General features: G+C 37.5%; 1 long non-coding RNA gene and 1 pseudogene across 1 annotated transcript in view; both read left to right on the forward strand.

Annotated features, from left to right (window-relative positions):
- Window positions 1-3,120, forward strand: part of LOC116102748 — a 6,818-nt gene extending 3,698 nt beyond the window's left edge. The window contains exons 2-4 of the long non-coding RNA XR_004123267.1: window positions 1,185-1,420; window positions 1,687-2,275; window positions 3,062-3,120. This is a non-coding gene — a long non-coding RNA (uncharacterized LOC116102748). The remainder of the gene's footprint in view (window positions 1-1,184; window positions 1,421-1,686; window positions 2,276-3,061) is intronic.
- A 666-nt stretch (window positions 3,121-3,786) lies between these two features.
- LOC116101336 overlaps window positions 3,787-5,803 on the forward strand; it is an 8,395-nt pseudogene continuing 6,378 nt past the window's right edge.

The raw sequence follows: 5,803 nt of genomic DNA on the forward strand, positions 1-5,803 counted from the left end.
CATGTAAATAAAGAAAATATCCAAAATAAAAAAAAAAAAATATCTAGCAAGATGAAGTCTTACCCCTGCCCAACACTCTTCTCCCTCAGTTTACCTCAAGAGAAAACCAGAAAGACAAAAAAAGTGCTGGGGCTGACTCCCAGCAATAAAAGTATATTCTTGCTATTTTCTGAACTTCACTGGTATCTGCCATAATGTTTCTCTTTTCATTTCTAATTTTTAAAATTTATATAATCTCTCCTTTTCTTTTAGTTACCTTGACTGCCAATCTTGTTTACCTTTCAAAGAACCACATCTTGTTACATTGATTTTTTAAATTTATTTTGTTTGTTTCTATGTAATTAATTAATTTCTACCACAATTTGTTTTTAGTTCTTCTTGACTAATACTTTAGGATTTGGTTCTTATTTTTCAGGCCTTTCCAAGGCCTTGGGACAAAATATTATAGGTTCTATTTATTAAATATATTTTCTATTTTTCACATTAAGATGATGCATATACTTGAAGGTAAGGTAAGTTTCTTTTAGGCAACAAAATTGTGGATTTTATTTCTTAATTCATTAAAGAAACCTATGTCTTTTGACTAGTGAGTCTAGGCCATTATTTAAAGTTATTATAGAAAAGTGCTTGTTGATTCCTGTCTCTTTTTTCACTGTTATGTTCTTAGTCCTGATTTGTATTGCACTTATTATAGTATTTTTTCTATAGTCTTTTGCTGACCATTTGGTATGGCCAGGAATGGGATAGAACTCAGGGGCAAGAAACCCTGGCAGGGCTAAGAGAGAGAAGAGGGAGATAGAGAAAAATGTACCTGATGCCTCAGGTAAGTGGGGTCCAGGTGACCTGCAGAGTGGGGTGAGTGAAGATTCCAAACAAGGCAAGGTAACAAAATTGCAGAGGACATTATAAATTCTTTGCATTGGTGATAGTATAACTTTGTAGAAAGTGTCTTAGGTATATAGTTTTATTTTCTAATCATTTTAAAGCATGCCCATTCCTTGTCCTATTGTGACATTAATAGTCTATTGTCATCTGATTGCTTTTACAAGATGAAAGCTATCTTTTAGGTCTAAGAACACTTAAAAGATTTTAATGAACATTGAAACTTCAATATTAATGAAATATTTAACTTCAATACTGTTGTATTCCCTGTGTAAAAACTGGACATATAAACTACTTTTCAGTAACATTAATTGATGGCACCAAGACATGAACCCCCAGACAAGCTGTACTGAATTACCAGAGTAGATGACTAGAAGCTCTCAGACCGCTCTGTGCAGATTCTGCACAGAGCAACTGTATAGAACTGGGAAGAGTCCAGCAAAAGAGGAGCAGAAAAAGGAAACAACATTCCATAAATGCTGGCGATGTGAACTTATGCTGTAGTCCAGGAAACAAAACATACAACAAATTCCTGAAGGTAGGTAAAATTAAATACTTTAAAATGGGTTGTCAGCACTCTTTTAGAACTGCATAGAAATCAAGGAAAGTTGTGTATTTGTGCACTGCTCAACTGACCAATTGGGAGGCAAAGGGAAGTAGGTCCTGTGTTCATAAGAGAAACAAACCTGGCACTGTAAGTGACAGGACCACTCCATTAAGTGACAGAAGAGATCAGGGGAAGCAATTCAGGAACATACCCAAGAGGATTTATTAATTTACCATTTCCCATCTCACCATTTCCAGGGGTGGAAATTTCAGCTGGTAAACAAGTCCCTCTGAAACCATGCATAGGAGAAAGAAGAAAGGAAGTCTTGGAATCTAATGACTAAGTCTCTTGACAAAACCCTGGCTTGCTCTTGGTCCCAGAGACATGAAGGTGCTTCATAAAGGACTCTGATTATCTCTTCAAATGTCTACTTTCTTCCTTCAATATTCCACACAGATAGCAGTAGGAAAAAAGAAACCTGAGTTACCAGATGTAACAATGTCTAAAACCTGACTTTAATATGGAAGGACTGCATCCATACCACCTTCCACCAATTCTCATCAAGAAAGCACCTTCTTGATCCTTAAGATGCTACCCAAAGACTGTTGTCTAGCTCTCCTCTTTTTCAACTGCAGTTCACATCTATAGATTCAACACTAGACTAGAAAAGCCCTGACAACTGACATGAATGGACTCCTGATATTTTAGCAACTTAGCAGACAAATCAATTACATACTGCTGAAGTTAACCACATCTTACCTTCCCATGTGCATTGGAGCATCATGTCTTCAAGGAGTCCAAAGAAAGCTACAGGTAGTCTGGTTTCTAGGCTTCTCATGACCTAAGGTAAAGAATTTATCTACCTTTTAATGAGAACTGACATGTCAATTCCTTAGTTTTTTTGGGCTCCACTGCCCTTCCAATCTCTCAATTTAGATTTTCTGAATACTAGAACAGATTAAGCCAATTTTGAAGGATTAAAGTCCTTGCTGGATTCTAGATCTGGACACTTTCTTCCTACTAATACTCTTGATACCTGTCTCCAGAGTCTGTAGACATCATAGCTTCTGATGATAAATATTAGAAAGTTATTAATGTCCCAAAAGGACTTCATTATTGACACTTATGCGATGTTCTCATAACTACATAAGGTATTAATGTCCTCTAGTGAAGACAATGTTAGCTAATGAGATGTCAAAATTATATATGTATTATATACATATATAATACATACACACGCACACACACACACACACACACACACACACACACATGTGTGTGTGTTACATCAACTGCAGCTTTCCAAAAAAGCTGGATTTCTTCTCCATCCATACACTCTACTCCTTCTATCTACTGTATATACTTCATACTTGCAAGTGGTAAAGTAAGGATCAAGGCCAAAGGCAATATTGGGCTGGAATTATTGGACCCAAATACAACAAAAACTAGCTGTTGTGCAGTCATTTTCACTATTTCTCTAAAGCAAAGCAGAATCTTGCTTCTATGAAAGGACTCATGTGTTGCAATTATCTTTCTATACACTCATTGAATATGACTATGGTAAAACAAACAAACATGTTTGTATTTATCATAAAGGTTTAAGTCTAAAAGCAGTGCTTTCTCACATTTTAGTCTACTTGCTGATACTCAATAGTCTTCTCAAGACTTATGGAGAAGGTGGAGCTGAGCTGCAGAGATAATTAAGGTAAACAAATTTGCCTTCTTTTAAATAACTTCACTATAAACATATTGGGTTATAAAGTATAGAAACAGCTGGGCAATTTGATTGAAACTCAGCACTCAGAAGGTCCAGGCAAGAGCACTATCAAATGAGGAGACTCTTGAATACATAGAAATACCCATGTAAAATCATACAAACAAAATCATGAAATGTGGGAAATTTGTGCAAGTAATTTTTGAAACCACTCTCTTAACCAGCTGGGAAATACATATTTAAACAAATCTATGAAAAACTAATTGGAATATTTAAGCCATTAGCCAAATGTAATACTAATGGACATGAATGTCAGAATATTTCTTTAACCTTAACACAAAAGATAATTTAACTTATCTCACATTTATAAGTTTCATGTCCTAATCAGTGTTTCATAAAGGAATAACATGATGTTTAGATATTACTATGTACTGGTTCTAGGCATAGACAAAACTTTTATCAAGATATAATTAAGAACTAGAAAGTTGGAAACCAAGAAACATAGCTATTTAGTAGGGGGAAATAGGATCTTATGATAGTCATACTGCATACCCTCAGAGGTCTCCAGTTTTACAAAACTAGGTTTATAGTGAAAAACTGAACTGAGTCAACTGTTTCTAGGCAACTAAAAAGAGCACACGTAATGGAGCCCTGGAATTCCACCTTGGGATGTGGCTTCATCTTGGTGGGGATTCTGGACAGCAGTGGCTCTCCTGAACTGCTCTGTGCAGTCACTGCCCTGTACATGTTGGCACTGATCAGCAATGGAATGCTGATTCTGTTCATCACAATGGATATCTACCTCCATGTTCCTATATACCTCTTGCTTGGGCAGCTATCTTTCATTGACCTACTTCTCACCTCAGTTATCAGTCCCAAAGCTGTCATGGACTTTCTGCTCAAAGACAACACCATCTCCTTTGGTGGTTGTACACTTCAGATGCTCTTGGAACTGGCACTGGGTAGTGCAGAGGACCTCCTTCTGGCCTTCATGGCTTATGACAGGTATGTGGCCATTTGTCATCTATTGAACTACATGATCTTCATAAGGTCAAGCATCTGCTGACTTATGGTGGCCACATCATGGATTCCAGCTTCTCTGAGTGTCCTTGGATATACCATCTACACTATGCAGTATCCCTTCTGAAAATCTTGACAGATAAGACACCTGTTCTGTGAGATCCCTCCATTTCTGAAGTTGGCCTGTGCAGACACCTCCAGATATGGACTCATGATTTATTTGATGTGTGTTACCTTGTTCATTCCTCCTCTTGCTGCACTCTTGGCCTCCCACTCACTAATTCTGTTCACTGTGTTCAAAATGCCCTCAAATGAGGGCAGAAAGAAAGCCCTTATTACCTGCTCTTCCCACCTGACTGTGGTTGGGTTGTACTATGGGCCTCTCACAGTCATGTACATCCTACCAAATTTTAAATTTTTTAACCTCCCTTCTAGCCCACCACCATCCAGAGGTAATGAATAGGAAAGGTTATTATGATAAGGGAGAAGTGTACCTTTTTAGAAATGATTCTTTGGAGCAAATCTTATCTGCATTGTCAGGAAATCAGCAATTCAGCTCACAAGTCAGCAGTGCAGCTCAATCCACTCACAAACCAGTATACCAGTAGTCTAGTTCAGTAGTGTTGGGATAGCAGCAGTGTTGTCATGGCCTAGCAGGAATAGCTAGGCCTCAGCCAAATCGGCACAAGTTAGCAGAAGAAACCAGGATCACCAGGGATGCCAGAAGTTCTTGGCTATGTTTCTCTTACCAAGGGGAAGATCAGCAAAGACTCAAGACCAAGAAGTGTTGTACAGCTAGTTCTACCAGCAAGCCCCTCTCACAGTCCATTGAGTCTTATACTCCCTCCAAACATCATGTGTCCTCCATGGGTCTTGCCTCAGCACATGCATCTGTCTTAGCAAATGTCCACATGAGCCTGTATCACCTGACATCACTCTTCCAATCAGCTCGAGTCCATGGGAACCTACAGAACTCACAAAACCTCCTGAGAAGATTTTGGTGTGCTTCTCTCTATAAAGTCATGACAAATAGAGCTAAACTACACAGTGTAAGGTGGACCAATACAGGTCATTAGCAAAGAATCTCTCATGTGTCCTTTTTTGTGCCTGTTTTAGCAAAACATCCATTCACCTGTGTCTGCTTCAGCAAAAACATACCTTTACAAGCCTGCCTTAGTGAAGCATCCTTTCACCTGTGTCGACCAGAAAAACACTCCTTCCTGTGCTTGCCCCAGCAAAACACCATCTGACACAACTGACTTCCAAAGAACCCAGAAGTTTCCATTTCATTTCCTTTTTCTTATTCTTTTTTATTTTGTTATCTCTAAAGTATTAAAACTTTATTTTTAAGCTTTCAGCACAATTTTCATTGTTTAATGTCAGAGTATTTCTTTTTTATATTTAAAATTATCATTTGATCATAACATTTCTTTATTCCCCTACCTTTCCTTCAAACTCTCTCATATATCCCTCCCTACTCTCCTTCAAATTCATGCCTTTTCACTAATTGTTATCGCACACATATATCTATACATATATATGTATATATTGATTATATATACATTTATATTGCCAAATAGAACCCATCCAGTTTATATGTTACTCCCTGAAAGCATACATATAGGTTCATCCTAAAAAAA

This window comes from Mastomys coucha, unplaced genomic scaffold, assembly GCF_008632895.1.
Source record: "Mastomys coucha isolate ucsf_1 unplaced genomic scaffold, UCSF_Mcou_1 pScaffold21, whole genome shotgun sequence".
NCBI classification, from domain to species: Eukaryota; Metazoa; Chordata; class Mammalia; order Rodentia; family Muridae; genus Mastomys; species Mastomys coucha.